The 23,859-nt window shown below is 40.5% G+C and overlaps 1 long non-coding RNA gene across 1 annotated transcript; it reads right to left on the minus strand.

Moving 5' to 3' along the window:
- Positions 1-672: 672 nt before the first annotated feature.
- Positions 673-9,293, minus strand: LOC140185758 (uncharacterized). Its single transcript, XR_011882713.1, has 3 exons — positions 9,227-9,293; positions 6,946-7,030; positions 673-787 (listed from the first exon to the last, which is right to left on the minus strand). It is a non-coding gene; the product is annotated as an uncharacterized lncRNA (long non-coding RNA).
- Positions 9,294-23,859: the final 14,566 nt, after the last annotated feature.

Genomic DNA, 23,859 nt, shown 5'->3' on the forward strand with positions numbered 1-23,859 from the left:
GATTTGCATAAGTTGTATTTCATGACCTAAGATTAGCTCTAAGCGCTTTTCAACCAATGAAATGTTTCAGTTGCTGTAGTCATCTGTATGTATAGTGCATGTACTGTACATTTTACAACTTCTTGTCATGCTTTCACATAGATTTTTTCTGTTGTTTATATATTATTATAAAGTAGCACATACTCTTATATCATGATGGTCACCACAGATTTAATAACAGAATATAAGTATTTCTGTATTCCAGTAACTGATGCTTGGTCCTTAAGCTTGATGACCCTTTGCTGTCTTCCCATTGAGGGTCCCACAGCTTGGATGGTAGCATATTTGAGATGTTATTTCTTTACACGCACACCCCAGACAGACAGAGAAAATTGGTCACTTGTTTTTCAAAAATACTGTATGTGGCTATAAAGATGACATTTGATTAGTTTCAAGAAAAAAGAATGCAAGAGTATGAGTTATTTTTTTAATTAACATGATCAGCTAATGTGACACAGCAAGGGGTATTTGTTAACTTAGTATTATAATATGTTATAAAGACAAACAGTACAAAATGAATGTAATCATAACTTAATGCTCTTTATTAATAAAAAATTCTATTACATCTTTTTTCTAATCTTGTCTTCAAAATCTTCGGAGCAATGTATCTAAAAGAAATTAATATCTGCTTCATTTACTAATTTGCATTGCATTTTCTATTGTTAGGTATTGGATTGTGGGCACTTACACTGGCTGGTAAAGGTTATGGCTTCCACTTGCAGGAATGAATGCGTCACTGAGCCCAAGCCTGTGTCAAAAAGGAGTTTTTAAAATAGCATTATTGAGAATTCTTCAAATAACGTCACATTAGAAAGGCACTCAAGTCATTAATCATATGTCAGGTCTGAGCTGTCAGGTGGCTTAAAAAAATTTGTGATACACATTCGTAATTATTCAAATAAAAGCTGAATTTGTTTTCTCCATTAGTTTGATTAATAAGAACAAGCTCTTATGAGCTGAAATTATGGAATACAGACTGTTGTGTATGATGGTTATAAGAATGAGAATAAGAGACTTTTGAGGTTTTATTTTCAGTTTCTCTTCAAACTTGATTGACTACAAAATATGCAAAGCAGCACAAGAGCAAGACAATTCCTTAATAATAAAATAAAATTGCTTTAAACATTCCATCAAGTATTTAATAACGATAACTAGGAACACCAGAAAATTCTGCAGGTGCTGGAAATCCAGAGCAATTCTGGAGGAACTCAAGTCGGTCAGACAGCATCCGTGGAAATGAACAGTCATTGTTTTGGGTGTGACAGTCTCGGCCCAAAACGTTGACTGTTCATTCATCTCCATAGATGCTGCCTGGCCTGCAGAGTTCCTCCAGCATTTTATGTGTGTTGCTAGTATTACATCTTTTTTCTAATCTTGACTTCAAAATCTTCTAGATGTAGTTTTATTGAGACATCTGAAAATTTTTATTTTTACAAAGATTAGCATTTTTTTTAATGATTGTGCCTTATACCACTCTGCAAGTAACCTGGTCTTTGCTGGTTATATTAAGATACAGTAACCATTTTGAGTTGCCCATCATCCTGACTTAGAAATATAGCACTGTTTCTCCATAGTCACTGGGTCTAAATCCTGGCATTCCCAATCTAACATCAGTGTAGAAGTATCTTCAATGCAAGAATGGCAACGATTCAAGGCTCATCGTTAGAATCAGAATCAGGTTCATTACCACTGACATATGTCATGAAATTTGTTGTTTATGGCAGCAGTGCAGTGCAATACATAAAATATAAGTTACAATAATATATGTGTGTATATAAATATATATTAAATAAGTGGTTCAAAAAGAGAGCAAAAATAGTGAGATAGTGTTCATGGGTTCATTGTGTGTTCAGAAATGTGATGGTGGAGGGGAAGCAGCTGCTCTTTGTCTACTAGATTACTTTGTCTACCACAAATAGTGACGGACAATAAGTAGAACTGTAGTGCAGTCACTCGAGTCCAGTGTGGTGTTCTCCGGGGGTGGGGGGGAGGGGTTGTCTGTTGGTGGATCCTCAAGTGGCTGTAGAGGCCGATCCGGGATGTTGGGTGGGCAAGAGTAAGTGGTGGATGTGGACAGTAGTTGAGTGTTTTGGTTGTTTAGTCTCTACTTTCGCAACTGCAGCTTGTTGATGGATGATTAATGCTGACCTTGCCAGTGATAGCATTTCACATTTAAAAGACAAAAAAACCCAATAAATTACCACTAGTTAGCAAAAACCTAATTTTAAATTACCAGTTAGTTGACCATCACTTTCAAACTTCCATTACTCTTTGTACGTGGACGTGTTTCCTAACTTCATTGAAACTTTTATACTGTGGCTATTCTTTTATACCGTGCTCTTTAATCTTAAACTCAGCAACATATGATGATTGATGCTCTAAATGTATGTTGGTAGAAGATTTTTAAGATTGAAATCATTGGATTTTATTATTAGTAATGATTTAATTAGCCAAAGAGCAATAGTGGTCATGGTCCGGTCTGTGAAATCTGCATTCCGGTTCACGGTCCAGTTCATCGATCCTTATTCCGGGTTTTGTTGTTTTCCCTTGTTCCATTGGGTGCCCTAATTGAGGAACCTGATTCTCGTTTTGGGCTGACACATAAATACCTCTGCAAACCGAGGATTCCCAGCTGGACTGTTCCCTTCCCCTTCCTTCTGAAGCCTCGCCTGCATCCCCATCAAGTTCAACCGTTGGAGTGAGACCAGAGCCTTGCCATGCCAAGATAAGGAACTATCTATCATTGAGTTTGGAACTATCTGTTTGTGTCCCTGTGTTTAGTGTCCGTGTCAAAGAAGAGTCCAGGCCCTAGGTCCTGTTCCCAAGAGGGGTCCTGACTCTGTGTAAAGCCCCAGCCCTAAGTCCTGTTCCCAAGGAGGGTCCTGGCTCTGTGTTCTGTGTTCCTGTGTTCCACGTTCCAGGCACTCTATTCCAGTCCTGTCCAAGTCAAGGCTTTGTGTTCTCGTCCTGTCCATGTGCCTCGCCCAGCCCGGTGCTGGAGATTCCTCGTCCTGTGCTGGATCGTCCCCAACCAAATCCTTGGCAGTCATCCCGGCCCTGCATCCTAGAAAGGGTCCCGGCCCTGCGCTCCAAGGAGGAATCCCAGCTCTGTACCCAAGAGCCTAACCAAACCAAGTCCAAGAGCTGAGCCAAACCTAGTCCAAGAGCCACATCCTGCCCTGGAGTACCTCGTCCAGTCCACGTCCAAGCCTCTGTGTTCCAAGACCAAGTCCAGGTGCCGTGTTCCAGCCCTGTCCAAATCTGACCTTCGTGTCGTCATCTAGTTCTGGTTCCTCGCTCAGCCCAGGAGTTCCTCACCCAGCCCGGTGCTAGGGTACCTCGTCCTGTCCTGTAGCCACGTACCTGTCCTTGCCAAAATCCTAGTCCCTAGTCTTAGCCCAGACCCGGGTTCCGTTTCTGAGTCAAGACCCAGGTTCCAGGTCCTTGTCTAGACTCTGGTTCCAGATTTCCGAGCTCCTAGTCCAGGCTCCTTGTTCCTAGTTCCACGTCTGGGTCCTGTGCTCCTAGCCCAAGTCCTAGCCCAGGCCCTGAATCCTAGCCGGTCCAGGGCCTGTGTCAATGTCCAGCGTCGTTTCTTCCCTTGCTTTCTTGACAAACCTAGTCCTGTTCCTAGTACTTCAGTGTCTGTGGCTTGCATTTGGGTCCGCTCCCAATGCCTCCTTATGACATGGTGTGCAAATGGATTAATTTCAATAAGGACATCAACAGACATGGTACATGGTAAACTGGAAGGAGTTAAGGTACAAATCAGCCATCATTTCAGTGAACCATCCCCAGAGGACTGTTTCTTTTATTTATTTTAGTAGTCAGGAGATAAGGGATTTAACATTAGTGTGCCAAGAGTCCTTAAACATTTAACTATCACATGGGCACTTATCACCAAGAATTTGTGTGTCCTTGTTGGCAATTTAGCTGTGAAAAGTGATGCTGTTGGACACTTGGGACTCTAACAAGAATACTGAAATTAGCTTTGATGAAGTGGTTGAAATACACCTGAGAGTTTTTTTTGTTAAGTTCCTGTTATGGAGGTGAAGGCAATTTGCAAAATGTAGGTGTTTCCTGTCAAACCAAATCTTATTGATAGTAAAATGAATAGCATTTGGAGTTAGATTGGCAAGTTGTATGGCTTGCATTTCTCCACGTGTTACATCCATTTCTGCAGGACTGTCTCAGCAGTATTTCTAAAATCACGAGAGTAAAAAATAGCTCTGGAATCTTTACTGGTGAACCAGTTAACTACTTCTGTCAACCCATTTAGGGTTCCTTGTCCTCTAGGATTGCACTGACCTTCCTGTAGTCTCCTGTGAAAGTTTCTGTTGAAAAATTATGTGGGAGTTTTAAAATTTTATTTTCTTTATGGGGAGGGTGATGGTGGAAAAGTTATTAGCTCTAAAATTCTGTGGGTTGTATATGACTGCTTGGCCATACCCAGTTGTATGCTCATCGTTATATGAGCCGAGTGATATACATTCAGGTTACTTTGGAATAGATTGAGAAAATGTAATTTTAGTGAATGAACCAGCAACAATATTTTGATTCACTTGGGGGTGAAAATCTTTCAGGAAGATTCAAGTTTATTTATCACGCGTACATCGAAACATATTCTGGACTGCTTTGCATTAACAACCAACACACCTGAGGTTGTGGTGGGGGCAGCCCGCGAGTGTCGCACAGAGCACAACAAGCAACAAAACAACAACAGCAAAACAAGGCACATTCGCACCCACACAGCCCTTTAACCCCAGGAAAGGCTCTCGTCTTCGGCCTCGGTCCTGCAGGCATTGGGCTTTGGCTTCCCCGGTGGACTCGGCTCCAGCTGAAGAAAGGCTGCATTTTAGGGAACTGAAAAGTTATCTGACTGGGTGGATTAGAATTAAAATTGGTGTATTAACTAGTAAATCAACAATTCCACTGATGGATTTGCACTATTCCAGCTGCACAGATGCTCCTGACTTGGACTTTAATGATGTTACAAGGGCTTGGGATATTGGGACCTGAATTATTTTGCCGAATATGCATCCTCTGATGAAAGTTTCCCCTTTTTTTAATATATCTATTGCTGTGAAGTATAATTTGTGAAAGATTCCTGGAATCCAGAAGTTGTATTGTGCTTGCTCAGAAGTAAATTGCAATAACAAATTCTAACAGCATGCAGGTCTTCCCTGGGTTATGGCAGGGTTTCATTCATGAAAGCCGAGAGACGCATTTAGAAATGGGTTCCAGTTCTCAATACTTCCTTGTTCAACTGAATCCTCAATTCCCTTACTTGCAAGCCCCGGTCAGTTCAGATTGGCAACAACATCTCCTCCACAATCTCAATCAGCACAGGTTCACCACAAGGCTGTGTGCTTAGCCCCCCTCTCCTACTCACTTTACACTTATCACAGCTCGAGTGCCATATTTAAGTTTGGTAATGACACCACTTGTTGGCTGATTCAAGGGTGGTGACAAAGGATGGAGATGGAAAATCTGGCTAAATAGTGCCACAATGACAACAACCTCTGATTCATTGTCAGCAAGACCAAGGAGATGATTATTGACTTTGGGAGGAGGAAATCGGAGGTCAATGAGCCAGTCCTCATCAGGGGATCATAAGTGGAAAGGGTCAACAACTTGAAATTCCTCAGTGTTATAATTTCAGATGATCCGTCCTGGGTCCAGCACATAAGTGCCATTACAAAGAAAGCATAGCACTGCCCCTACTTTCTTAGAAGTTTGAAGATTCGCCATGTTATCTAAAACTATGACAAACTTCTATAGATGTGTGGTAGAGAGTGTATTGACTGGTTGCATCATAGCCTGGCATGGAAACATCAAAGTGCTTGAACGTAAAAGCCTACAAAACATAGTGGATTCAGCCCAGTCCATCATGGGTAAAGCCCTCTCCACCAATGAACACACCTACACGGAGCACTGTTGCAGAAAAGCAGAACCCAATATCAAGGTCCCCTAACATCCAGGCAACACTCTCTTTTTGCCCCTGCCATCAGGAAGAAGGTATAGGACCCGCACCACCAGGTTCAGGAACAGTTAATACCTCTCAACCATTAGGCTCTGAAAAAGAAGAGATAATTTCACTCAACTTCACTTGCCCCATCATTGAACTGTTCCCATTGATCTGGACTCACTTTCAAGGACTGTTCGTCTCATGTTCTCGATATTTATTGCTTATTTATTTGTTGTTGTTATTATTTATTTTTGAACTTCTACAGTTTTTTTGCACATTCGTTGTTGTTTGCCCTGCTGAATGTGGTCTTTTATTGATACTATTGTCTTTCTTGTCCTTACTGTGATTGCCCGCAAGAAAATGAATCTCAGGGGTGTATATAGTGACATGTATGTACTTTGGTAATAAATTTCCTTTAAACTTTGAATCTTTTTTGATATTCTAAATAATAAAGCTGATAAGTCCAAGCCCATCTTGGGACAATAATATATTTAAAAGATTTACTGTAGACAAGATTTTAAATGCAATAGGTAGTTAATAAAAAGAATAATGTTGACCCAGATTATTTATTTATTGTTAATTTATTATGTTGAGCTACAGTGCGGAATATGCCTTTCTGGCCCTTCAAGCTGTGCTGACTGGCAACTCCTGATTTAATTCTAGCTGAATCACAGGACAACTTATAATCACTAATTAACTTACTAACCAGTACCTGTATGTCTTTGGACTGTGGGAGGAAACTGGATCTCCTGGGGAGGATGTATAGACTTCTTACAGGTAACTTCAGAACTCTGATACCCTGAGCTGTAATAGCATTGTGCTAACCACTATGCTACTGTAGCATTGTGTCCCTTCACTGGATTTACAAACTGGATATCAACATGTTAACTAGAATGTGTTCTTCTGGATTTGATGTGCCAAAATTCAAGCATAGTCACCTGCAGCCCTGTAGCAGCCAACAAGTCCACTCCCCAGGTCGCCCAAGTGCTTGTTTATGCTGTACGTAAGTAAAGTGTTTGTAACCTGTGGTAAAGAACAAAGGACAATTTTTAATTAATTTTGTTATGCGGCGTGCTATATAAAGATTGCAACTTGCATATACCACTAGATTCTGAAGTATCACAAATAAAGTAAATATCTTATGGTACTGTACATAATAATTGAGGAAATTGTAATATACACAGTATTTACATAAGATCAGATTATTTATAAGCAGTAATTATAGCATGGCACGTCACTAAATTGACTTAGATTAAATGTAACAAAATAAGGTTTGCAGCAGAGGAATATAAATATCATAAACTTACATTATTTCAAGTGATTTTGCTTGATTACAGCCTTGTGCATTGTAATAATACCGTGAAGAACTGGTACAGTGATAGCTACTTTGAAATTTGAATGATAACCTTTGCACACCTCAAAGTCCCAAAGTAGTCAGTTTCTAGGAGTAATTTCAGTAAACACAATTGCAAAATCGAATGGCACATATTCCAGATTATTGAATGTAATTCTGATTACTATCCCCTATACGTTGGGTTTTATTTTCTTTTTTTGAGTCACACAGCACAGAAGCAGGCCTTTAGATCACAATAGCTATGATATCTGGCAAGCACCTATCTATTTTAATCCTAATTACCAGCATTTGGTTCTTGGCCTTCAATACCTTTGTGATGCAAGTGTCCACATACAAACATTAATAATACGTTTACTTCTAACCCTTATTTTAGAATGAGGCAAGTTTAAAGGAGATACTGTGATCTGACATGGTGTTCAATGTGAAATTTGGCCAATAGGGGCCTTTAAGGTATCTGTCATGAGGGAAGGTGGGTGGGAATGAAGGATTGGTAAAAATCTTTAAAGGGAATCAACCTGCAGCAGGAATCAAGCAATAGATCCCCTGGTTATGGAGCAGATCAACTGGTCTGATTTAAGTTGTACCAACTCAAGCTTCAATGATTGATTCTGTATGACAGCCAGATTTGTTGGTTGTCAATGCAATGGTTGTGCGATCAGATGCACCCATTGAACAAATTTAGTGTTTGACACCAGCCACATATTAAGAGCCAATTAGAGGTTGTATTTACATTTTATGATGAAATTACTTTGTAAACTGCACCAAAAATAGTGCCAGTTACAAAATTTCTAGGCCTCAAGTTTCTTTATGCAAGCATATTGTTTTGGTGTATAGCTTTTAAAATTGATTTTATTGTATTTCTTTGTTCTATTGTGAACACCTGCAAGAAAATGAATCTCAGGGTAGGATTTGGTGACATAAATATACCTTGGTAATAAATTTACTTTGAACTTCAAAGTAGATGCTTGGCTTGGTCAGGAGATGTCGAGCTTTCTTAGCACATTACCAATCAATATCAGTGAAGCAGTTACATAAAATATGGGGTACTTTTCCCTCTGAATTATAGGGTTGAATTTTTATCCTTTTCTGGTTTTGGGTGTCAGTCATTCATTCCTCCCAAATGAATGAGCTATAGTTTAATCCAAAATGTTCTCCCACCTCACTTAGTTAATTATTTCAAGAGCCTATGTTGGGTTGTAAAAAGTGCCCTCTGGTTGTTTTCTTTTCCATTTGTTACACGTTGCAGATTTACTTTAACTATTGATAGCTGTCAGATTTATTCTTGTAATTTGTATTTTTGCATAGATTAAAGGGAACACTGAATAAACTGTGACCTGCAATATATCAAATTTTATTGTTGTGAAATTTAGGAGACCTGAGAGAGAATTTCAGAATTTGTAAAAGTTTGCTTTTAGTGTCTGATGTGAACAATAGTACAAGTTTTAGGAACAAATATATTTTCCAGGTTTGCCTTCCTCTTCAGCAAATCTAATGAAACCCTCTGGTACTTTAAATTCAAATCATTGGTTCATCTTTTTAAAAAAAGTTTTTATATAAGCAAAGTAAGCTCTTATGCCTGAAATATTATTTTGGTTATCATAAAAGTAAATGTAAACTGAAATGCAGTGGTTACAATTAACTCCAGCACCCTCAAATACAAGCGTGTACATTTGGTCAGTATTACATTATTTCTACTGTGAATTTTGGAACAATTGAACAGGCATGATGATTTGTCTCCAGCTTTCCACTGCATCTGTAGTTAGCTGTTTTGGTAAATGGCTCTTGTTGCAAAGCTACAGTTTACTGCCCGTTACGTGAAATAATCCATAAAACATCAGCATAACGTCATTTCTGTATTTACTTACTGATTTTCATTGGAATCCAGTACAGCTTGGAGTTTCATATTGAACGGATGGTATATTCCCAGTGTTGGTAGTAGAATGTGTAAAATGACTGCTTAAAGGAATTTGTATGTTTTCCATTAGAGTGACGGACTATTTAATTTATTTTTATAAGGTAATTCCATACAGTCAGCGAACAAATGCAGTATTCGCCATGTTCCAGTCAGATCACTTTTCCAGAAAGCCTTAGGGGAGGGGCGGTGGAGGGCATAGTTCACGGCTACTGATAGCAGCTGTCCAGGGGAGAACTGCCTTTACAAACGACTCTGCCACCCTGTTCGATCAGAAATTTAAAAGGTCTCATGAGTACTTTCTTATTTTTGTATGAATACTAGCAGGTGTTTGGATAAGCAGAGACAACGTTGCTTCAATAGACATCAGCACAGAAGCTTCTGCCCTAATGTGTTAGATGACTAATTGCCACTATTGATTACCTAGGGCACATTAGCTGATTGGATTTGTTTAATTATGATTAGGTTAAAATTAAAAATGCTTAACACTTTTTACTTAATGCGAGGAATACTGGCGTATTCAGCTTGTGCGGTCTATTTTCCAGCCGTATTTTTTAAATGTCAAACAGGGTACACTACTAACAGACATTCTCCATGTTATTTTTCTTCATATCTTGTATAATAGCGAAGCCCTTTATTCCTCGTCCAGTCATGCGCATTGATAGGAGTGGTCTCAGACTGAGATGACTGGAAGTCACAACACTTTTTCGAGCTTGCTTTTCCCGCGGAACGTAGTCTGTCCCAACCTAGTGGCGCTACGAGAGCATTACAGGGGCTGGTGCTCTTTTTTTAATATTCCTCCTCCCTCCGTTCTTGGCTGTTAGAGGAGAAATTCATTGACTGAGAAAAGCTTCAGGGATTGTATCCGTAGTCTTTAGTTTAATTTCTGTATGGGGTTTGGATCCTGGGGATTACGGAGCAGTGGAGAGCGAGGGAGAGAGAAAACACAAGTAGCATGTCGCAGTAAAATGAAGGCTGGATACTGATTTTTTTTTTGTTTTTTGGAAAGCGGTGTCTGATATATTTTGGAGTTTGGAGCAGTCAGTTTCTGGTGTGGAAGGAGAAAGAACCCACAGGTCTGGACCAGCGGTGCTGATCGACCTGGAGTTGCTGTTTAACCAGCAGACATGCCTTTCTCTGTCTCTGAGGCGTCGTCACATGGATTGAGCCTTTGATGGTATCTCGATTATATGCCGACAGCCCTGGATTTCGGAATAACTGGAGTGCCCTCGTTTCCTTTAATAGACTAAACATAGGATGAGTGAGGAAGCAAAGAAAAATGGTTCAAAGCCCTCCCACAGGAAGAAGAAGGGTAAAAAGGTAAACGGGACTTAAAAAAAAATATATATGTACACATTCGATTTTTTTTTGTCCACCTGCCTGTTGAATTCCTAAAACAAAGTTTAGCGCATCCAATAGACCATACAGTTTAAATTCGGAGAAAGAACTTGCTAGAATGGTAGCTGGTTTTGTTTACGACTGGTGCTGATGGGTGTGTTCGCTGAAGGGCTTTTAAATAAGACTCAAGTAGGAATGGTAGTTGCGTGAGGCAACGTTATAAGATCCATCTGAAATTCCCATTTGATCAGCATTTAAACCGCTGCAACATGTTCACCTGTTCGCCGGTTCTGCCTTTTTTTGGTGATTGCAATTTCTTCCCCATATAGCCTTTTGCTGCGTTGCTGTTCATATCAATATGAGAAAGCGACAATATTTCTACTGATAGCGTCGACTGTTGTCAGAGCAAAATGAAATGAGAATAAGATTTTTGCCCAAGTCATCCAGTCTTTCTAGCGTGAGAATCAAAATGAGGCTGTTTGAATGGGAATCTGTGGTTTCCTAGTTGGAATGATGGTTGACTTTGAGGAACTAAACAGGGAAATGTATGAAGTCGGCGCAACAGGGGTTAATAATCAGAACAGACTGGAAGATTCGTCCTTCGGGTTTATTGTATCTGCCTTACTGAATTTGGAATGTGGTTTGAAATCGAGATTTTTGTTTCAATTAGGTGGATTTCAATAGCAATCCCTACTGTATTTAGCACTTGGAATACCAAAAGGACACCTCCGTTTAAAAAAACTCCACCCATTCTTTATCCAAAAACCCCTGATGATCTCTAGTGACCGAGATCGTGAAGAACCATTGAACCCGAACCATTGTTTGCAGTTTGGAAATGATGAGCTCGTCCAAGAGTTTTTTATAAAAAACCCTCCGTATGTCTTCTAGGTGAATTGTATATGTATTTTCTGCTGGATATTTCCAATACTCTTGCAAAGGGCGAAGTATTTTACCTGATAGAATTATTAACCTTAAAGCTACCAGCAAATCAGTGGATAACATTTTTCAGACTCGCTGATGGGCGTTTCCTTTCTATATCCATTAGTCATCATTTTCTTTTCTTTGTAATGCTGTTATAAAATTAATTATGAAATACTATGGAATAATGAACAAAGTTTTCCAAGCTCGGCTGGTGTCCATTAAAGGGTTAATTTTTAATCCGCTCCGATGTTTTCTTATTTCCTATCTCAATAAATATGGCATTTATTCCGTTGTTTTACATGCAGTATTTCTTAATACTCTGTTTCTTTTTTGAGATATATAGACCTTCAGTGTGTACTTGATATACATTCAACACACTTGCATTCTATTAATTTCCCTTTAGAAATAAATAACTGCATAATATCCATGTTATCTGACAAGTTATGTCTTTATTATATTTGGAAGTGAAAAAGCATAGATAATATTGTGCATCATGAAAGTGTGAATCTCTTCATGCCAGGCGGAATGCTGGGTGTGGTTTTCATGTAGGCATTTCAGTCTTATGGAGGATGGAACTGAATAGGAACAAAAGTGATTTCATACTAGTTGCATTGGATGAATTCTGAGTTAATGTTGCACAAGAAAGCTCAAATGTATGGACTTTGAGATCCTGTTGTTAGTTTTCCCAGTATTTATGACAGCAAAACCTTTTTATTATTTTTGGATTCTCAATGAAGACTCAAGACTGGAAGTGCAGTATTTAATTGTATAAAGATTTCACAAAAACCTGTAACAGGGTTGGTTGTTAATATCATGATGTACTTTTGTACTCTAGCTTCCTATTTCTGTACCTTCTGATCACTGAGGCACTTGGACATAGGTTGTGCTGTGTCATGGGAAACACGAGGTACATGACAGGCTGCTCTATTTACCATGATTAGCATGTGAGAGAAATTTTGATAAAATTGCGTATCATACCAGAGCATGTGGTTTAATGGAGGGAACATGCTTGGTGAGTCACATGGCCACTTTGTTCTGTGATTTTTTTTTAAAATTCTGGTTACAAGTTATGTAGAAATATAAAATATCTATGGTACTGATATAACCTTTCAGCCAAATTGGTCTGTGCTGGTACTTAAGCTTTGCATAAACCACTTCCAACTCTGCGTACCTCTCTCTTTATCCCACATTATCACTTTTCCCATCACCTTTAAGGATTTAACAGAGGTCCCTTCAATTTATTAATTTTATCTGCGCCACACAATCCATGGAGTAATTAACCTGCTGAGCAAGAATCGGATGAGCTGAAACTGAATGCTGTAGGACGCAAAGCTGTTGTCTCATCTGAATCCATCCTGCTTCTACTGCTCAGACCGCTTACATCACAAAGTATAAAATGGAGGCTAGCGATGGGATGGCAAGGTACAGGATACGGCACACTCATTTTGATGTGTGGTAAAATGAAGCTGTTTTTAGTGAGGTATGAAAAAAATTAAAAGCAACACACACAAAATGCTGGAGGAGCTCAACAGGTTAGGCAGCATCTATGGGAAAGAGTAAACAGTCGATGTTTTGAGCCGAGACACTTCATCAGCAATTATTTTTTTCAAAATAAATCTAATTTTGGAGATGAACATTTTCCAGTTTTGTGTACCCCACATCCCTTCACATTCCTAGTGGTTCGTTCTTCCTTAGTTCACCTTTCTCACTTCCTTCACCCATACATCTAGCCTTCTGAGTTCCCCCCCCCCACCAACCCTCCCTATCCCCTCCCCATTCGGCCACCACCCCCACCTCATCTGGTTCTAAACATCTCTTCTCAGTCCCTCCAGGCCATGCTGTCTTCTCACTGCTTCCATTGGGAAGGAGATGCGGGAGCTTCGTGTCCCACACCATGAGGTTCATAAATAGTTATTACCCCTCAACCATCAGGCTCTCGAATCAGAGTGGATAACTTCTCGCCCCAATACTGAATTATTGCACAACCTATGGACTCATTTTCAAGGACTCTACAACTCGTGTTCTCAGTATCATTTATTTATTGTAATTGCAGTTTTCTTATGGACATTAGTTGTCTCTCTTTGTGTGTGGTTTTCATTGATTCTGTTGTATTTCTTTCTTCCACTGTGAATGCCTGCGAGAAAATTAATCTTGGGGTAGTATACAGTGACATATGCGTATTTTGATAATAAACTTACTTTGAACTTTAAACTCATCTTTTCAGCTGGAGTGTCCAACAGGTTGTTTTCTCGCTTAGTAATTTGGATTGAGGGAACTTGGATACTTTCTGTAGCATGTAATTGTTCTCATGATCTTGATCATGGTGATGTCTCGGTGAATATGCCTTTTGATTGTTGAATGACAGCATTATGGAAGGGAAAAAAGACATGAATTGTTCAGTGCTGGCCTTTCTGTCAAAGGCACACAGACAGCCTGGTACTTGAGGCTGACATTTGTGAGGCAAATCATCTGAAAGATGCATTTGGAGACGAGAGATCTTAAAATAAACCAGACAAAACTCATCTGATTCACCTGAGAAAGTTGTGATATCTCGGGATGTTTAAATAAAACTGTAGGTTGGCTTTCTGAAATATTATAAAATACTATAATTGCTATATTAACTCTTTGTGTCTAAATGCACTTGAGAACATAGGACAGCTGTTCCTTCAGATCAGATATCAGATAATTGCTGATCTGTATGTTAACCCCATTCATCCATCTTGCTTTCTTGACTCCAGATTCTTGCTGAACATTGTAACAATTATAGTTTTGATTTTTTTTTCCAATTGAATTGGGGGTTGGGGACTGAAGGAGAAATAAATTCCAATATTCTTCTAATGTTTGTGTTGATCAAAGAACTCTGATAGCACTTCTAAAATCCTTAATATTTTAACATTGCAGATCTTTATTACGTCTCCCATCCACTACATAATATACTGATTGGGCACAGGAGTACATTCAGCCAGAGACTCATTCCACTGAGATGCAACACTGAGCGTCATAGGAAGTCATTCCTGCCTGTGGCTATCAAACTTTACAACTCCTCCCTTGGAGGGTCAGACACTCTGAGCCAATAGGCTGGTCCTGGACTTATTTCCATCTGGCATAATTTACATATTATTTAATTATTTATGGTTTTATATTACTATATTTATTTTTGGTTGGTGCAACTGTAACAAATCCCAGTTTCCCTTGGGTTCAATAAAGTATGTCTGTCTATCTATCTATCTATTATTTACTCCCACCCAACGAAAATGGATTTCCTTTCCCCAGTCTAATTTTGAATTTTAATAATTTCTCACCTGCCTATTGCTTCCCCTGGATCTCCTCCTCCTTCCACTTCTTCTATTGTCCACTCTCCACTCCTTTCTTCTCCAGCCCTTGACCTTTCTCACCCACCTGACTTCACCTATTACCTTCCAGCTAGCTTCTTTCCCTCCCTCCCACCTTTTTTTATTCTCCCCCCTTCCTTCTCAGTCCTGAAGAAGGGTCTCAGCCCAAAACGTCAGCTGTTTACTCTTTTCCATCAATGCTAATTGACCTGAGTTCCTCCATTTTGTGTGTATTGCTTTGGATTTCCAGCACCTGCAGATTTTCTCGTGTTTGTAATTTTGAATTATTTTAAATGCAACTAAGTGTTTTGGTGTTCTGACCTCAAGTGCAATTGTGGTCCTTGTAATTTAAGATGTTGGAAAAGATTTGTAGCTCGGGCCTTATAATGTAACCCTCTTGAGCAATTGGACATAGCATTGGGCTGCCAAGTTCTTTTGTCCTTTCCACTTTGTCTTGGATTTTGAATATACGTAGAATTTCAAGCTTTGGGCCAATAGTCAGATATTGGGCTGTTGGATATTTTGCTGGTTTGTGCTTTTGTGAACCGCCTTTAGCTGTAATTAAACCTGGACTATAGATTCTACACCTACAATGTGATGTAGATGAATGATGATCAACTGAATTTATAGTTTATTGTTGACATTTCCTTGTGTTCCAGTTGGAAGTTCATCAGTAGTTACTGGTTTGCAAATTTGCAACAAAGTGAAAGTGCAATTTAGAGCATAGAACATAACAGCACAATACAGGCCCTTCAGCCCACAATATTGTGCCGACCTTTTAACCTACTCTAAGATCAATCTAACCCTTCCCTCCTACATAGCGCTCCATTTTTCTATCACCCATGTTCCTATCTAAGAGTTTCTTAAAGAACCTAATGTATCAGCTTCTACCACCACCTCTGGCGGGGTGTTCCATGCACCCATCACTTTTTTAAAAAAAAACTTGCCTCTAACATCCCTCCATACTTTCCTCTAATCACCTATTATTATGCCCCTTGTATTTGCCATTTTAACCCTGGGGAAAAGTCTATGGCTATCCGCTCGATGTATGCCTATTATCATCTGATACACCTTTACCAAGTGTCCTCTCATTCTCCTTTGCCGCAGGGAGGAAAAAGCCCTAACTTGTAGCAGATTTGGACTGTCTTGGCAATTGACTTTGGCAGTTATGGCATTGTGTGTATCTGGGTTGGGATGATGGGATGGGTGTAAAACATGAACTGTGTCAAAAACCACATCATGTTCCCCTCTGATCACTGGCTTTCAACTTTCCATTCCTTCTCACATTTGCAGTGTACGTGGGGCTCGGCTGGGCCACTACCATTCCTCATGCAGAAGTATAAAGGGAGGATTTGGAGGCAAATTGGACAGTGTGGGCTATTAAGAACTTTAAGCTAGTTTAGTTTAGCAAGCCTGACTTTTATGTTAAATTTCAAAATTTTTCCCAGCTTCATGACAACTGAACTGTTTTAGTTGTAAACTTCACAGAAAGTTCAACCTGTCTTTATATCATGTATCTACAAGAGAAACATGATCTCCCTCCCCCACCTCCCACTTGTGTCTGTAATAACTGGAACAAATTAAAATAGCCATTTTCCAGAAGGCAATAACAAATGAGACGATTATAAGAGAAACCTATCCCAGCTGTATCTATAATTAAGTACTTTCAGCTAGTAAAAAGGATCCATGAGAAAAATATTGGTATATAGGAACAGGAATGAGCCCTTTTGATCCTTGAGCCTTTTCTATCATTACATGAAGTTATGGTAGATTTGTATTTGAACTTCATTTACATATCTTGACTTCCCCTTGCCGAAGAAAGATTTTTTCAATTTATTTTGAAATTTTCAAATGACACAACCTCAATGTTTAATTTTAGTGGGAGGAAGAGTACCAGGTTTTGCCTTTTATTTGTGTCAAGAAACCTGTATGCTAAGTATGTTATCTTTGAGAATGGTTGGTGGTACTTGCATCTTGAGCTTTCAAGTCAAGTATAGGATCATGACTTTGATTGAATTTATGGTATTCATATACTTTTTGTCCTTCTGCCCTTTGGAACCATAGATAACAGTGGAATACTGCAGAAACACTTGGCTTCCTGTGTTACTAAGACAGCTTGCTGGTCACTACATAATGCCAGGGTAAAATAGTGCAGATGCTCTACTTATGAATTACAACTTTAAAACAATGCTGGAAATCACAACAGATGAGTTAGCATCTGTGCAGAGATGAATAGCGCCCTGGCAACGGCCTGGAGTACTAATTTGTTTTCTCTCTCGACATGCGCTACTTGGTCTGCTGAATATTTCCAGCATTTTTACCACTTGCTTTGCTTCAAGAATGGATCTTGGCTACATATAGTGTTTTAAATAATCCATTTTCCTGGCTCATGAACCTTTGGTTTCCCTCTCCTGAAGTCTACTATCAGTTTCTTGGTCCTATTGACACTGAGTGAGAGCTTGTTGTTGTTACACTACTCAGACTGATTTTCAATCTCCCTCCTGTATATGATTCATCACCACCTTTGATATAGCCCACCACAGTGGTGTCATCAGCAAACTTGTATGCGCATTCCTGCCTGCAGTGAACATATTGGAATTGACGGCACATGAGGATCAAATGGTTTGACAAGCCATTAATTGATAACTGAAGTATTCAGTAAGATGGCAGTGCGTGTGGTCAGAGGGGCCTTTCCAGTTCAAACCAAAGGTGTAATTGTTCATCCTTTATGTCTTTTTTGCATTTGCAAGACACTGCTGCATATCAAGAGCATCAAGTACTATAAATTTACCCCATCAACAAGTTGCTTGAATCCAGAAGAGCTAGACTTGGTGCGGGCTGTGTTGCCGCCTGCTACAGGAAGGCGTTGGAGTTGGTGTGCAAAGGCACTGTGCAGTGTAACATATAGGCAGAGAGATTGTCTTGACGTTGTTCTTGTGATTGCAAGACCCTCCTGGACATTGGTAATACTGCAAGTCCGATTCAATGATTCATTGGCATGACCGATGGTGGGGGAGCAGTGTGCACCTTGGTTGTGGTGAGGACCAGGCCCTCATGCTGTGGGGCCGCCCACTGCGGCCACCCAAGGGAGGAGATGCCGGAGGCGGTGCAGTGAGGCGTCTGTGCTGGGTTTGGAGCTGCCCCCTCCCATCGGTGCTGTTCTCCGGAGTTTGTTATTTGGAAGATGAGCTGGACTGCGTTCGTCTGCAGCTGCACTAGCCCATGATGATCGGATTGCTGTGGGCCTGTACCTGCTGACAACGTCCCGTGCACCATCAATCTATAGGACATGACACCAGGGACTCGGGCTGTATTCCTATTTTGTGTGTGTGGGAATGTATGTGCTGTCATTATTATACATGCTGTATGCGCCTTGTGCTCAGTATAACTGTTGGTACAGTGTTTTGCATTCGTTTTGTTTGTGAAACACTTTTGGCTGTATTCATTGGTATTCATGCATAGTTGAATGACAATTAAACTTGAATTGAACTGAACTGATGATTATCTTTTATTCTGTCTACAATCCCCAGTCTAATGTTGTCTTCTGGAAAAGGTAATTAAAAATTAAACGGTGTTGGGCCAGAAACAAGTGATACTCTTATAGATGGAATGGGAAGTACTACTCTATAGAATGCAGTGTGAAATGAGAGGATCTCTGTGAAGGAAACAAATAATGTGTTTACAGGTTTGGAAAAACTGACCAGTGAGAGAGCTTTTGGAGACTTTGTTGGAAATCCCCTAGAAATGAAATTGGGATTTTTTTTGAAAATGACCTTCATGATGATCTTAAGGAGAAAATGACATTTCGTAGACATAGGAACGATGCTGATGTGATTGCTTCACAGGAACCAGCCCAGGGGCTTCTTCCTGTGTACAGCTCTTCTGTAGCTGAAGATGTTCCTGAAGAGTCACCACAAAATGCACATCATTTTGGGATGGTCTGGGAGCGTTGGAGACAGTTGCCTTGTTAATAGTTTAATGGCCTCAGGTTATTTCAAATTCAATGTAAATGATGTAGTGGGGAACCGCGTACAAGGCAAGTTACAGCAGTGGTTTGCCATTGCCTTCTGCCAGGTGAGTTTCCAAAGAGATCACCAGCTCATAACCCAGCACGAGTGGAAAGCGTGCAGGGAAGCCGGCTGGATTCGAACCCGGGACCCTTCGTCCCGAAGTCTGGCACTGATGCCACTACGCCACCAGCTGGGTTGTAATAAATATATAATTATTTTGTTGGACAAAATCAGTTTCCTTAATTAGCCCTTTACTTTTTCCACCTATCGCCTCCCAACTTCTCACTTCATCCTCCCTCTCCCACACACATACCCCCATTGTACTCATTCCCCCACTTTCTTTCTAGCTTCATTCCCCTTCCTTTCCAATCCTGATGAAGGATCTTAGCCTGAAACGTCAGCTGTTTATTCCTCTCCATAGATGCTGCCTGACCTCCTGAGCTCCTCCAGCATTTTGTGTTACGACTTAATAATGAACTTCATGTTTGAGACAACTTCATATGGTCAAAAATATTTACAAATATTTACATGTAAGTTTACTTTTCCCCAAAATAGTTCCCAGTGTTTCTTTTTGTGACGTTGTAAAGATTTAATACAAAGGCACATAAGAACTGTTGTGAAATATCCGTTTATGTCGTGGGGGGGGAAATATTTTTATCATGTTCTCAAAACCATTCAGCTGGCATTACAGCTTTGCAAGCTTTCACACAACAGCGTGCACATGATAAAATACAGTCTGTTGTGAAAAATTGAAAATCTGCTGTGATCACCATCTCTGCTCTCTTCAGAGTCACACAGCCACATACACAAGTGTTCTGCAGATGGTAGAAATCCAAAGCAGCACACGCAAAATGCCAGAGGAACTTAGCAGGTCGGGCAGCATCTGTGGAGGGGAATAATCGGTTAACGTTTCAGGCCAAAGCCCTTCATCGGGACTGGAAAGGAAGGGGGAAGAAACCGGAATCGGGTAGTAGGGGGAGGGGAAGGAGTACAATCTGACAGGTGATGGATGAAGCCAGGTGAGGGGGGAACAAAATGAGTAGCTGATAGGTGGAAGAGGTAAAGGGCTGAAGGAGGAGGAATCTGATAGAAGAGTGGACCATGGGAGAAAGGGAAGGAGGAGGGGCACATGAGGAAGGTGATGGGCGGGTGAGGAGAAGAGAAAGGCTTAGAGGGGAGCCAGAATGGGAAATTGAAAAAGAGAAAAGGGGGTGGGAGGAAGACCATATAGTTTGTAAGGTTCCCTTAAGCATGCTTCCTATATAAGACGTGGTGCCCTTCTCCCTGGACCCAAGTTATGCTCTGCTGACACATAATGATAATGTTATATAGTATGATAATTTTTTTTCAGGCATCCGTTAGTCTTGCGAGACCATGGATCTGCGCCTGGAAAGTCTTCACTTTCCAGGTCGCAAGCTTGGACAAGGTTATATGGAAGACTGGCAGTTGCCCATGCTGCAAGTCTCCCCTCTCCTTGACATCGATGTTGTCCAAGGGAAGGGCAAGGGCCAGTACAGCTTGGCACCAGTGTCGTCGCTTAAGGACACAATGCGCTGTCTTGGCTGGGGCTCGAACTCACAACCTTCAGGTCGCTAGCCGAATGCCTTAACCACTTGGCCACGTGATAATGAAGTCAATTTTAATAGATTATCAGAAAGATTATTGAGTAAATATAAGAGAAGGTTTCTTGAATTGCCATCAAAGGTTCTAAAAAGCACTTCAGAACATAATTTATTACTGTATATGCTTCCTCTACTCCCTGTAATGTAACTCTGCGCTTGAGTCAAACTCCTGTAATACAGTATGTGATTTTTATCAACGTTTGGTTTATATTCATGTTGGGGTGTTCTGTTTGCAAACCGAATGGATTCTTCTGCCTGTCAGACTACAACAACAGTGGCAGTGCACTGGACTCTGGCCCAGCCGAAATCAAGATTGTTTCCCAACATGTTAACATTTCATCAGGCATGCAGCCAGATTCCGTGAAGATGTAATAACTTTTTCAGTTCTGTGTTGGGTTTCACATTTGCAGCCCTCCCTGGGTTATGAATACCTGGCTTACAGACCCTCTGTTCATGCGTGCGAGCATTTGGGGGATGGATGGCGAAGGAGTTGCCAGGTGCTGTGTGACTGCAGACGTTTCCTGGTCCTCTGGGAACGGAGCTACTTCCATGTGCCTTCTCTCCCCAAGCCTGCACTGCATCAGCTGAGAGCCAGGCCAAGCCAAGCAGAGCCAGGAGTCCTGAGCATACTCACCCACTCACCGAGCCAGTGAGACCGGCTGGCAGCATCCCTTCCCACACCGGCTTGCTCTCCTGTCCGTAGGTTTCTGTGATCCTCCCCCATACATTACGTCTGTGCATTTCACAGTCAAATTATCGATGTTGGGGCTCGCCACTCGCTAGCATCCTCCTGGCTCAAGTACAGTCACTAGAGAGCAAGATAGAGGGTCGAAGAGCAAAGTTGCTGAATCGGAGGGAAATAAAGGATCGCTGTGTTCTCTGTGTCGCTAGGACACGACACACCCCTCCCACCGCTCTCCTGACATGGAGCTCCAGCTGGAGAGGTTCTCAATCCATCGGATGGACAGTGGCATCAGAAAAGGGTAGAGGCCGTGGTATCTGCTTGCTGATAAAAACTCATCATGATCGTGACAGTGGTCATATTCCCCCTTGCTGCAGTCTGGCCTGAAGAACGAACCCCCCATCCCCCACAGTACAGCACTATCTCTTCCTGCTGTGGTGGACATCCAGTTATTTCCAGGTGGCTTCATTTCTGATTTATGAACAGCCTGGGTTACGAACAGTTCTCAGAAAAGGAGCTCTGCTGTGATTTGGGAGCTGCCTGTACGTTGCATTTTGTGCAATGTATAGGAACTGTTAACTTTATTACTGCAATAAGTATTCAGATTATTTCCTTTTTTTTTTTGATTATGTGTTCTTCCTTTAATTCTGTGCATGGGCTTTCTGCATGCCATCACCCTGTCTCTGCAAAGTAAATTTCACCTCTGCATGAGAGGTTTTTCCAGGCACCACTGTTCACTGATTTGTGGATCTACTGTTGCTTATGATCAGGAGTTTATTTCTAGTGCTCAGTAGTGCTCTTTTGCATGATTTTCTTGTATTAAAGAAATAGACATTTAGTGCACAAAAAGTGTTAATTTAGCTTGTTGTGGCCAGACAAGGAGGGAAAAAAAACGCTATTTAGATTATTCTTGCATCGCAGCTCAGGCTGAATTTTGCTTGCATTCTGAAATGAGTCAGTAGTTCTGTTTCCACTCTGTGCAGGAAATGAGTTCCAGAATTCCATCAACCTTCGAATAAATGCATAATGTACATCAAATCCTCAAATCCTTTTGAATATGTGTCCCATAATTATTGACCTTTGCATAGTCATTATATGTTCTTAAAAGCTAACACTTGCGGAAAACATTACAGTAATGGCAGGCTTCAGGTTTTCATTTACTTGGCAACTGCAGGTGTGGATTATTTGCAGGAATATTGATGGTATTGGTGACATTGCAACTTACTGTATGTACACTGGTAATTATTGGCTTATGACAACAGATCAGTCATAGTGCTCTAATCTAAGATTTTCGTGAGTAACAATTACAGCCAAACACAAGAATAGAAACTTCATTTCATCTGGAATTCATATCATCTGTGTCATCTGTAAGAATGGATTGAAAACTTAGTTCACTTTATAAATTGTGTAGAAAATGTTTTTCTAGATTTGACTCCCACTTCGTTTTGGTTGACTTTTGAGATTGTGCCTTTCAACTTCAAGATCATTAGTATATTTCCCTTAAATCTAAGGTCACTGTTCTGACCTGCAGGTGGCGCCACGTGTTTCACTCTGCTAGTTACAGGTCAAATAATTTATCATGGACTCTCTCCCTCCCATCTACCAGCTAGTTCAGAGGGACGCCTCCAAGTACAAATTAGAATTTTTGCTAATTTCTTATATAGAATATCTATCAAGTACTTTCTGTAATCTCGATAAGAATCATTAATTGTTTTGTCCAGATGGCCAGTGTTATTTCAAAAGAAGTTAGTTCTTGTAGATTAGAAAGCCATAACTTGTTCTTGTAAGATTCAATAGCTAGTGGGACTGGATGCTGAGGCTAACAGTAACATAAAGAAGAAAGATTAGGAGCTTGATGTGGGTATAGTTCAGGACCCTAACTTTTGGAAGGTTGATTCCTACAGGTTCCTTTGTGTTGTATTTGCATATACACTAAGGCAGAACTGTAAACGTGAAGTTCTATTTGAAGGCAATAGCTGTCAACTAAAATACACTACCTTGGTGCCATTGGGTATCAATGGTCATATATAGGCAACACAATAAAAAATGCTGGAGGAACTCAGCAGGCCAGGCAGTATCTATGGAAAAGAGTAAACAGTCAATGTGTTGGGCTGAGATCCTTCATCAGGATTGTGTGTGTGTGTGTGTGTGTGTGTGTGTTGCTTGGATTTCCAACATCTGCAGATTTTCTCGTGTTTGTGAAGAGTCGTATGTATTACATTTGGTCAAACTAGATTTATTATCAAAGTATGTGTATGTCACCAGATACAAGGTAGAGGTTCATTTTCTTGTAGGTATTCACAAGAAAGAAAAGAAATCCACTTAAATTTCTGGGGAAAAAAAAGCTATGCATAAACAAAGATTGACAAACAACCAATGTACAAAAGAAGACAAATTATGCCAAGGAAACCAAAAAAGAAATACTGAGTTTGTGAGTTGTGGACGTCAACTGTTTAGTTCTTTCCAAAGAAGCTTGAGATCAAGTCTGCAGGTTGTGAAATCAGTTCAGCGTTGAGGTGAGTGAAGTTATCCATGCTGATTCAGGAACCTGATGGCTAAGGGGTAATAACTGTTCCTTAGCCTGGTGGTGTGGGTCCTTCCGCTCCTGTACTTCCTGCCCGATGTTAGTAGCGAAAAGATAGCATGATCTGGGTGGGTGGGGGCCCTTGATGATGGGCGCT

The sequence above is a fragment of the Mobula birostris genome, chromosome 21, assembly GCF_030028105.1.
Source record: "Mobula birostris isolate sMobBir1 chromosome 21, sMobBir1.hap1, whole genome shotgun sequence".
Taxonomy (NCBI): Eukaryota; Metazoa; Chordata; class Chondrichthyes; order Myliobatiformes; family Myliobatidae; genus Mobula; species Mobula birostris.